The sequence below is a fragment of the Heterodontus francisci genome, chromosome 14, assembly GCF_036365525.1.
Source record: "Heterodontus francisci isolate sHetFra1 chromosome 14, sHetFra1.hap1, whole genome shotgun sequence".
NCBI classification, from domain to species: domain Eukaryota; kingdom Metazoa; phylum Chordata; class Chondrichthyes; order Heterodontiformes; family Heterodontidae; genus Heterodontus; species Heterodontus francisci.
In genome coordinates this window covers 98123267-98135370 of record NC_090384.1, presented here as the reverse complement: position 1 = coordinate 98135370, position 12104 = coordinate 98123267, and the positions used below count along the sequence as shown (strand labels likewise).

The window sequence follows — 12104 nt, the reverse complement described above, 5'->3', positions numbered from 1 at the left end:
GCCATTCAATGAGAGCATGGCTGATCTGTGACCCAAATCCATTCATGTTTGTAAGTTCACAAACTTAGCAAGAAAAATAGATCTGAATCCATACAAAATAAGCTTTCAAAAAATATATAGTTTCACAAAAGAGTGAGCAAGAAAGAGCATTCCGACGTCAGAGAGTGCCAGAAACTATATTTAGCACAGGAATAATCTGCTTAACAACTAACATTAGTGTCTGCTGTGACTGTCTCTCGCCTCTGGGTTAGAATTGTGCATTAAAGTTCCACTTGAGAGTCCTGAGTGCATAATCCAGACTGACACCCGGGTACAGTAGTGTGGGAGTGCTACACTGTTGGAGTTGTCGACCTTCAGACCAAGGCCCCGTCTGCCTTCTCAGGAGGATGTGAAAGATCCCCTTGCCCTGTGATAGTGCGAATATCCCTCTCCCTTCGTCCTATCAAAGGAGCAGAGTACGCAGCGGGGGAAGCGGGAGACTGGGGCAGATTGCAGACATAGGTTCAGGTGAAGCTGAAATCAGATGTGTGGCGAGTCAGTGAGCCAACATCAGTCAATGAAGGCGGTCGGGAGTTTGAGGGGCAGGCAGGATTTGCGTGAGCTGATCTCCAGCCTAACAGGGGTCTCGGGGATGATAACCACAGTTTATAAAACCAGAGTTAATAACTCTGGACTAGTAATCCAGAACCCAGGCTAATGCTCTGGGGACACGGGTTCAAATCCCACCACGGCAGATGGTGAAATTTGAACTCAATTAATAAATCTGGAATTAAAAGCTAGTTTATTGGTGACCATGAAACCATTGTTAATTGTTGTAAAAACCCATCTGGTTCACTAATGTCCTTAAGGGAAGGAAATCTGCTGTCCTTACCTGGTCTGGCCTACATGTGACTCCAGACCCACAATAATGTGGTTGACTCTTAACTGCCCTCTGAAATGTTGAGGGCAATTAGGGATGGGCAATAAATGCTGTCCTAAACAGTGTTACCCACATCCCACAAACGAATTTTTTTAAAAAGAGCAAGTGTGTACAGGCTGCTCTGTTGCACTGTCAGGATGCACTTCAGACCCAATGGATAACATTTCAGGTGTAGGCGTTTCTGTTTTATAGGCAAATGTGTCACACAATGTACCCAGTGTAGTGCTGAGGGAGAACCTCACTGTCAGAGCTGCCGTCTTTCAGATGAAGCATTAAACCGAGGCACCGTCGGCCCTCTCAGGTGGGTGTAAAAGATCCCAGGGCACTATCGCGAAGAGCAACAAGGAGCATTTCCCCGGTGTCCTAACCAATATTTATCCCTCGACCAACATCACTAATAAAACAGATTATCTGGGCATTATCACATTGCTGTTTGTGGGAGTTTGCTGTACACAGATTGGCCTCCAACCTTACAACAGTGACTACATTTGCAAAGTACTTCAAGAGTTGTAAAGCACTTGGGACACTGAAGCTGTGAAAAGACGCTATAGAAATGCAAGTCTTTCTTTTCCTTATAGAAAGGCCCCACAAACAGGAATGAGATAAATAAACAGTTAATTTGTTTTGGTGGGCTGGTTGAGGGATGAATGTTAGTCAAGACAGAGAGAATCCATGCTTTTCCTTCAGTACCAGCAGAGGATCTTTTACAGCCACCTGAACAGATCCAGCCTTGATAAAATGCCTCATCCAAAAGGAGGCACCTGCAACAATGCAGTACTCCTTCAGTTCTGTACACTCTTTTGGATGAAATGTTAAAGGCCCCACCTGCCTACTCAGGTGGAACTAATAATTCAAAGTGCATGATTTGAAGAGGAGCAGGGAACTCTCCCTGTTAACATTCATTGCTCAACAATTGCCATCAGAGAGCTTGTATAAATTGGCTGCCACATTAATCTCCTTAAAAACAGTGACTATATTTCAGATGTAATTCATTGACAGTAAAGTGTTTTGGGATATCCTGAAGAATTGAACAGCACTGTATAAGTACAAGCTTCTTTTTCCTTTCTCTGTTGAAATGTCAGCCCAGAGTATGAGCTCACGTGTTACAATGAGGAAAATCGGAACGGGAATAGGCCATTCAGCCCCGTGAGCCTGTTCTGCCATTCAATTAGAACACGGGCTGGAGCCCACAATCTTCTGACTCCGAGCAAGAGTGCTACAACTGAGCCACATCGAGTTATTAAGAGATACTAATGGAAAGGCTCATGTCCTAACTGTATCGTAGCTACATAGGGATGCAATATGCTGTCTGTGCTCATGAATTGAGGAGTTATTTGCTGTCCTACTGTAAAATTCTGCTCACCTTTAAATATGTCAGGTCTGGTCTCTTTTAAAGAATGCAGAAATCAGAGAATGTCCGTGAGAAACCACAAGTAGTTGTGGTCATAAAGGTAATAATGGATGAGACAGGCCACTTGACCGATCTTAACGCATCGATCTAAAAAAACAAAAAACAACTCACATCTATACAGCACCTTAACGCAGTAAAACATCCCAAAGGCAATTCACAGGAACAGTATCAAACAAATTGTACTTAGCTTTGGTGAGACCACACCTGATGTACTGTGTGTAGTTTTGGTCTCCTTATTTAAGGAAGTATATACTTGCATTGGAGGCGGTGCAGTGAAAGTTCTCTAGATTGGTTCCTGGGATGAGGGGGTGGTTCTATGATGGGAGGCTGAGTAAATTGGGTCTGTATTCTCTGAAGTTTAGAAGAATGAGAGGCAATCTCAATGAAGCTTACAAGATTATGAAGGGGCTTGACAGGGTAAACACAGAGGTTGTTTCCTTTGGTTGGGGAATCTAGAGCAGAAGGACACAGTCTCAGGATTAGGGGCCAATCATTTAAGACTATGAGTGAAGAGGTTTTTCCTCATCTAAGGGTTGTGAATCTTTGGAATTCTGTACCCCAGAGGATTGGGAATGCTTCATCCCTGTGCGGGCCGCATGCCAAAGAACCCCCGCGATTCCAAGTGCAGCGGCTCATTTAAGTAGCCAGGGCAGCCGCCCTCTCCGATCACGTGGAGGGGGTGGGCTGTCCGTCCCCGGTAATGGCGTCAGTTGCCTTTGTGCAGACGCTGACGCCATTTTTAAAGGGCTGTCAGTCCCACCAGCAAATTTAAATATTTAAAGATTAAATGAAACTAAATAAATACATCCCTTTTGGCCCTCTTCCACCCCCCCATAACAATTAAATTAATTAATTGCCCTTCCTGCCCCAAAACACTTACCTTTACCACCTGACCTTCCCCCCCCCCACCCCCCCCCGTAACTGCACAAACTTTAAACTATAACCCTTCCCACTATCCCCTACATGCATGTTTCACCCCATCCCCCGCCCTGAGAAACTTACCTCCTTCCCGCACCCCACCAGTGTTGCACCTCGTTTACCTGGACGGGGATCCAAAGGTCCAGCATTGTTGGGTGAAGTTCACAGAGGGACATCAGGAGGCGACAGGAGAGTAATTAATTCAGGTATTTTAATTTATTTAAATATTTAAATTGCGGTCCCTTTGCCGAGTGGTGGGTTGGGGGCAAAGAGGCCGCCATGAGGTTTCGCGCCGCCAGTAATTTCAGGCCTTGAGGTCCATGTGGGCCTCACCCGGGGCCATCCTCAGGCACTACCCCACCCTCCCAGCCATGGATCCCGACATCGAGGGCTCCTTAAAATTCAGCCCAATGTCAGTCAGTGAGCAAAGCGGTGATGAGTCACATCTGAAGAACCAAACGTGAGAGCCATACCTCAGCTGAGCATGAGGAGGAGAGAAAGGTCGAGAGGCAGAGAGGTTTGGGGAGGGAATTCCAGGGCTTTGGGCCTAGGCAGCTGAAAGCAGGGCCAACAGAGCCTAAAAACCCCAATGAACCACCCAAATCTTTATCAAATGATTCCAGGGTTTATTATTTTGCTGCTATTAAACAATCTGGAGTTCCATTTTGTGTATTAATCACTCTGTGTGAAGAAAAAATTCCTAATATCAATACCAAAATTACCTTTTACTAGTTTGAACCCATGTCCCCTTGTCCTACTCTTGCAATAGTCAATGAAAGAAGATAAATGACAAATGATTCACAACCACCTGATAAACATAGTGTTTAATTTTGACCTTGTTTGGGGTACTTAATGGAAACTAAAAGTTACTATCATACTCAAACTAAACCTCCTCGAGATCTTATGTGCAGCGAAACAATAAGAAAGTGGTGAGATCAGGCATTAGGAGAAAGATGAGATTGCCCAGTCTGCATTAGCAATCTGCCTGCTCCTTAGATGGTTCCTCCATGTGTTTGTTTTGACTGTCAGGGTGGTTTATTGACAGGGAAATCCAGTATCTCTTCCTCCACCATCAAACACTCCTCATTAAGGTTAATAGCATTTGGCCTGAGTTTCCTACAATAGTCATTCTGAACATGCCATAAAATAGCACAGCGCAAAATAACTCCAACAGTAAACTTTACCCAAGTATCAAAAGCATGGTCCGCAAACACTCCTGAAAATACAATCAGGCACAAAGACCCCAAGATGCTTTATAATTCTAACGGCCCTTTCATTAACTAACATTCAGTCAAATTGGACCATAGCCCCAACGATAAAATATTTATTGCACCAAAATTATTTTTAAAAGATGTGAGTGATGATGCAGTGAACAAGACTGGATTGGGAACCAGCTCAAGTAGAGTAGGAATGGATATTACTTGACTTAACGAATAAGCTGGTGTTTATTTAGCCTGATCAGATAAAAAGACTTGCATTGATATAGCACCTTGCATGACCTCAGGATGGCCCAAAGCATTTTACAGCCAATGAAGTACATATCTCCAGGAGGCCGCAGAACACTCACGAACGATGGATTATTTTTAACCTGCAGTTGTTGTTGATGTGTAGACAGACCACTAAAAACTCAAATCCTCAAACAAATGCATTTTTTCCACTTGCTGTATTGTTAACAAGGGCTGGGATGCATTGAATAGGAATTCACACTTAATTCACCAAAACTGTCAATTTTCTGCTCAAGTTCAATAAAGATTGAATAGAATAATCCACTTGCTGTGCTCAGACTACAACAACAACTTGCAGTTATATAGCACCTTTAATATAGTATTGTAGCATTATCTGACACAGAGCCACATAAGGAGATATTAGGTCAGGCGACCAAAAGCTTGGTGAAAGTGGTAGGTTTAAAGGAATGTCTTAAAAGGAGAGAGAGGTAGAGAGTTTTAAGGAGAGATTTACAGAGCTTAGGGCCCAGGCAGCATGGCTGCCAATGGTGAGGGTGAAGGCAATTAGGGATGCACGTGAGACCGGAATTGGAGGAACGCAGTGTTCTCGGAGGGCTGTAGGAGATTGCACAGATACTGTCACAGCACATCCGTAATGCACCCGAGTGCAGTCTAGCTCACTGAGAAACTTAACTCTGCATCAGACCTTGAAACTCTCCCGGATGAGAGATAGATGTTTTTCTATTGGCAGCTTTACTATTGTCAGCGTAGGATTGTGGAAAACACACGGACTTTACATTCTCCACTGTGTCACAAGCAAAAGAAGAAAGCACCAGTGTGATTTGTAGCTCTGCTGTGTCTGCTTCTGGCCTTGTAGGAGCTAAGCCACTTGGACTGCTTGTTCTGATAGTAAACTAGGCCACACTCCAAAGCTAATTCCAGTGACAACCAGGAGCAGCCAAACAAAGAAATAAAAAGCACTCACAGACAATGAGGCCCCTCATTTCCCCCCACTCCCTACACCTCAACCACCCAATACATTCTCCCCTCACTCCAGCTTGCCACTCCCATTCACCCAGACACACCCCACCCCATTTCCCACACCAGCTCCAGGCACATTACTGGCAAAAACTCTGGTTGGACATAGTACTGCAGGTTTCATCACATGACCTCCAGTTGCCCCACCTGGTTAGCCTTCCCTCGACATGAATATTTTAAAAAAACTAATAAACAATAATGTTCAAAGAAAATAGTAAAACAAAACACCCAGTTTTATTTTAAAGCTCCCTATGATCTCGATCCTGGGCATTCTTAGCAGCAATGATCAGTCTTTAAAAGATCAGTCTGTAAATTCCTGGAGAGTTGGCAACCCTACTTGGGGGCTCTAAGCCAGTGCTTTTCAAACTTATCTGCACAGGACGACCCCTCCACCCACCATCCTCGGAACTACTGGTTCCTGCAAAAAATTGACACATTCCTGGGGAACTGTCCGTTCTAACTTCCAACCATCAGCCATCCAAAAGGAAAATTCCCATTGGGGTACTAGGGAGTAAAAAACATGTCAGCATGTCAACAATTACAAAAATCTCACGATAGACACAATCCAATGGCCCACAGCTCCCAAGACCCTTTCTCAGGTTGAACACCTACATTCTTATAAATATTTATTAAATATTCTATAGACACCAGACAAAGGTAATTTAAATGAAAAAGGCTGCACACAGTGAGAGGAGAACATTATTTAAACAAAATGCTCCAAAATCATAATTAATGCATCAGATAATAAAATTTAAAGATAACTAAATAGGAATTAACATCTAATCATTAGGCGAATCTCAAGCAGTCTAGATGCCTCCTGCCTACATATTATTTCAAGCTCACCTCTGTTCTGTTGACGGACCTTGACTTGGTACACCAATGAAATTATGACTGAAAGAAACTCAAAACAATTGTCATCCTTTCATAAACAAATTCCGCCAACATGATTCGATTAAAACGGCTAATAAAAGCTTTTACTTTTTCCCTTACCTGCGTGGTCAACACGTCACAGAGGGCTTTGCAAGGAAGATCAGTTCAACAATGGTAGGCTGGTGGTCTGCGAAATGGAGGAGGAAAACATTACTGTTATAGGACTGGGAAGGAAAATGTGGATTACAGCCAAGAACAGTGTGCATGGGAAAATGTTCAAGGCTCCATTCCTTATCGCCTCACACATTTAAAAACCGTGAGAATCTTTATACACTTAACAAATTCAACTTCACCTGCAGAAAAGTGAAAGCCTTTTGCACATACTTTAATGTAAATGTTAAAAAAGATCAGTAAAATAATCACGAAAATGCATTTAAGGGGAAGCCAGATAAGCATAGAGTCATAGAGAGATACAGCACTGAATCAGGCCCTTCGGCCCACCGAGTCTGTGCCGACCATCAACCACCCATTTATACTAATCCTACATTAATCCCATATTTCCTACCACAGCCCCACCTTCCCTCAATTCTCCTACCACCTACTTACCTACACTAGGGGCAATTTACAATGGCCAATTTACCTATCAACCTGCAAATCTTTGGTTGTGGGAGGAAACCGGAGCACCCGGCAGAAACCCACCCGATCACAGGGAGAACTTGCAAACTCCGCACAGGTAGTACCCAGAACCCGGGTCGCTGGAGCTGTGAGGCTGTGGTGCTAACCACTGCGCCACTGTGCTGCCCCAAATGGGCGACTAGAGTACTAGTCCAGTGACATTACCACTATGCCACCTCCTCCCCACATGAGGGAGAAAATGAATAGAAGTATATGTTGATAAGACTAGATGAAGCAAGGTGGGAGGAGGCTTATGGGGAGCATAAAAAGCATAAACCTGTTGGGCTGAATGGCCTGTTTCTGTGCTAGAAATTCAATTTCTGTAAAAAGATATTAATTATTGCACAGGAATGGGCAAAGAGAGCAAACAAATATCAAAGTTATGAATTGGTTGCAAATTTTGAGATTAAACATAACTAAAGAATTCAAATATAAACTTTTTAATATGATACACAGATTCATTAACTCGCCGTGTTTTCCAAAAATTATATCCCTGTACATTATGTCTGAAAGTGCAAATTGTTTTTTTTAATAATCTCTAAAACTCCAATGTAAGTATGCATGTTGTTTATCAACATGTACAAAATTAACCAAAATAAGATCTTTTTATAGTTTTTTATTCCTCACGCCATATACCCTGTATTTACACAACTTACAACAACCTGACTGCTGAGGTTCAGAAGCACTCATTGCTTACAGGAATGTGCAGTCGCACTCTCTTGTCAAAACGTAACATGCGAAATTAAAACATACAAGACCGAGTGAGTTTGACAGGGTAGATGCTGAGATGCGGTTTCCCCTGGAAGGAGAGTCTAGAACTAGGGGGCGTAGGGCGGAATCCTATCAGCCACGCAGAGGCAGCTTTGGAGGGGGAAGGGCAAGGAGTTTCTGAAAGTTGTGCATGGGGTCGTCTACCCAATGCATTCCCACCTCCGAGTGATCTTGCCAGAGGTGGGGTCAGAGAGCACTGGCTACCTGCTGGGCAGTGGCAGGTAGCCAATTAGGAACAATTAAGTGCCCAATTGGTGACATTGCTGGAATCTTCCACCATGGAAATGGTCCCAGTCTGCATTTAAAAACATGTCGGCAAGATGCCACCCTTAGTGTCAGGATTTAGGACTGAGATGAGGAGACATTTCTTCACTTAGAGGGTTGTGAATCTTTGTAATTCTCTATCCCAGTGGACTGTGGATGCTCAGTCGTTGAATATATTCAAGACTGAGATCGATAGATTTTTGAACATTAAGGAATTCAAGGGATTTGGGGATAAGGCGGGAAGGTGGAGTTGCTCAGCCATGATCTTACTGAATGGTGGAACAGCTCGAGTGGCCACATGGCCCAGTCCTGCTCTTATTTCACGTTCTTACGTGGAGTGGCCTCTCCATCACAGGACACTGCATGTTAAAACTCCAGTGCACCAGTCTTTAGAGGACCCTGCATACCAGCATCCAGAAGCAACAAGGTGGTGTCTTGTTAGGTTCTCCCCACTGCAATGAGCAGGCAATAAATACAGCGCTAATGCCCCCTGCATCAGTGTGAATCCAGAGATAGCAGACTCAATTTCATCGATAGTTAATATGCATCAGCTAATACCCTCTCCTGTATCCTCTGGGCCAGGGATAGCAAACTCAATTTACACAGTGGGCACGAAATCATTCTGGTACTTAGCCGAGTCCTGTGCCTAACCCATGTGGGGGCAGCTGTATGTTTGAACCCCCTGCTCAAGGTGATGATAGCAGCAGAATCTGTCCATTGTGACTGATATGATCCTGTACACTTGTACTAGACCAGCCAGTGTGTGTGACACTGCCACTGGGAAAGCACTGGGTGCACTGATACTTCCTATTTCAACAAATTCCAGAAAATTAGCTCCCACTATAACTGTTCAGGCCTTTCTGAAGCCTTGTGTTATAACGCACTGTTCTCTTTCTAATTTTTATATTGCAATAAAATTGAACTGTTCAGTCTGAGACAGAAATGACTTGTGTTGTGCTTTGACTTCATTATTTTACCACTCACTCCATTCCTTCCTTCTCTCACTTTGTCTCCTCCTTCCCTTCCCACCTCCTTTCCTCTCCCTCACTCTCACTCTGTACACTCCCCAGTGACATATTCTCTGCAGTATCTCTTTCTCCAATTGCTTCTTTCTCCTTCTCCCTCTTGACCTGCCGCACTCTCACCCCTTTCACCCTCCCTCCAGCTCTCTCCACCCTCCTTCGCTCACTCTCTCCACCCTCCATCTCCCCTCTCCCTCTCCGCCCTATTTCTCCTTCCCCTCTCTCTCCCACCTTGATCCGCTGCATCCCACTCACTATTCTCTCTCCCCCACTCCGCTCAACCCCTCTCCCTCCCTCCCTCTCCCTGTCAATCCCCTCCCCCACTCCCCTCTATCCTCATTCCCTCCCCCCTCTCTGTTTCAATTCCCTCCCTCCTTCCCTATCCCACCTCCCTATGTTCCGATTCACTTGCTCCCCGTACCCCTCTCCCTCCCTCCCCATTCCCCTCCTTACCCCTCTGTCGCACCGTCCCACTCCCCCCCCCCTCTGTTCTGCTTCCTTTCCTCCATCCCCTCCCTTCCCCCAACTCCCTCCGTCTCCCTCTGACCCACTCCGTCCCCTCCCATTTCCTGCCATCGCCCTCCCTCGCTCTGCCTCCCATTCCCTCCCTCTGTCCCCACTCCTTTCCTTGTGCATCAGCTCCCTCTCCCCCCTCCCTTCCCCCGTCCCCTCCCTCTCTCCGTCCCCCCCTCCCCTCCCCCCCCCAGTTACCCCCCATCCCACCCCCTGTCTCCCCCCAACCCCTCCCACATCCCCCCCCAACCTCGTTACCCCCCATCCCGCCCCCTGTCTCCCCCCAACCCCTCCCACATCCCCCCCAACCTCGTTACCCCTCACCCCGCCTCCTGTTTGGACTCAGTTTCAGGCCCGGTTATTGCCCGGTTCCAGTAGTTCCCTGTGACCGACTCTAAGCCGCGGGGAGCGGTCACTTGTTCCGGGGCCAGTAACCAGCGACCCGGCTTCACAGGCGCTGGAGCTGCAGCGGAGCGGGTTGAGGTTCGAATCCGACTCCCTCCCCGGAATAGGCTGGACCGGGACTCCCTCTCCCTCTCCCTCTCTCTCTCCCTCTCCCTCTCCCCCTCTCCCTCCTTCCCTCACCAGGCCAGTTGCTGCCATCGGTTCCGGAAGCAGTGACTGGCAATTTTTTTTTTGTTCTCCGACAGAAATACAACAGAGTTTGATAAATGTCCGCGAAAACTCCTAAACCGGAATCTAATACTTAATATCAACATATTGCAACAGGCCATTCAGCCCAACCAGTCCCCGCCCTGTTTACCCTCCACCTGAGGAGATCGAATCACATTTACCCACCCTGAGAGGAACAGGAGGAGGCCATTCAGCCCCTCCAGCCTGTTCTGCCATTCAAGATTATGGCTGGTTTGTATCTGAACTCCATCTTCCTGCCTTTGTTCAGTATCTCCTAAATCCTTTTGTCCAACAAAAAAACCGATCAATCACATTGTTAACACTTTCAATTGACCCTCAGTCTCAGCAGCTTTTTGGGGGAAACAGTTCCAGATTTCCACCACCCTTTGCGTGAAGAAGTGCTTCCCAACATCACATGAACGGCCTGGCTCTAATTTGAAAGTTATGCCTCCCTGTTCTCCACTCTCCCACCAGAGGAAATTTCTCTCTGTCTACCCTACCAAGTCATTTATTCATCTTAAACATCTCTTAGATCACCCCATAACGTTCTATACCATACCCCTTTATTCTTCAAATCCCCTGTCCACCTATCCATTCTAATCTTAAACGACACAGTTTCTGCCTCAACCAGTAACTCAAAGTGAAGTCCAAAGCCTCGCAACTCTCCATGCAAAGAATTTCCTCCCTCGCTCCCTTTCTCAATCTCTTACATTTACTCTTCTGTCACTGTCCCCTCCTTCTTGAACCCTCAAATCCTGGGAACAGTCTGCTGCTATCTACAACAATATAAAAGCAAAATACTGCAGATGCTGAAAATCTGAAATAAAAACGAGAAATGCTGGAAATACTCAGCATCTGTGGAGAGAGAAGCAGAGTTAACGTTTCGGGTCAGTGTCCAATGCTTCCTTAATGTTGGACACTTCGATCTGATCGCCCGTAACCTGCATTGATGTCATGAAAAAGCCCCAATTTCTAAGATTTTCTTAGTATTTCCTAACACCAGACAGTATCTGAGTGCATCTACATTTTACCATATCTAAAGAATCATTATCCATGCTATAGTGTGGATTGTAATCCTACAGACTACTCAAGGCATTATTAAGGTTTTATAGACATTCATGACTTTTGTATTCTATGCTTTGTGATAAGACCCGAAATTCCATTAGCTCATTTTATAACTTTATGAACCTGAGTATTGCTATCTTCCCATTAATTTCATCACCCTTCTCTAGTAATTTCCCATAATACCTTGTCAAGAACAATAACAACTTGCATTTATGTAGCACCTTTATTGTAAACCATCCCAAGACACTTCACGGCAGCATCATCAAACAAAATTTGACACCAAGCCATGTAAGGAGATATTAGGGCAGATGACCAAATGCTTGGTCAAAGAGATAGATTTTAAGGAGTGTCTTAAAGGAGAAAGAGGTACCAAGGTTTAGAGAGGGAAATCCAGAGTTTAGGGACTTGGCAGCTGAAGGCACAGCTGCTAAATGGTGGAGTGATTAAAATCAGGGATGCTTAGGAAAACAGAATTGGAGGCATGCGGAGATCTCAGCTGTGATTCACTGGGTAGCACCGTGAATCACAAGGTTCTGGGTTCGAGTCTCACTCCAGGACTT

General features: G+C 45.2%; 1 protein-coding gene across 5 annotated transcripts in view; it reads right to left on the bottom strand.

Annotated features, from left to right (window-relative positions):
* Positions 1-10699, bottom strand: part of LOC137377350 (uncharacterized) — a 161041-nt gene extending 150342 nt beyond the window's left edge. Inside the window, exons 1-2 of one of the 5 annotated variants that reach the window (XM_068046932.1) lie at positions 10645-10699; positions 6722-6788 (exon numbers count right to left, since the gene is read on the bottom strand). The gene's annotated coding sequence lies outside the window, so the exon portion shown is untranslated. Of the gene's footprint in view, positions 1-6721; positions 6789-8643; positions 8665-9295; positions 9418-10170; positions 10358-10431; positions 10550-10644 lie in introns of those variants that run through there. The other 4 variants (XM_068046930.1, XM_068046931.1, XM_068046934.1 and 1 more) reach the window with 4 other exon arrangements.
* Positions 10700-12104: the final 1405 nt, after the last annotated feature.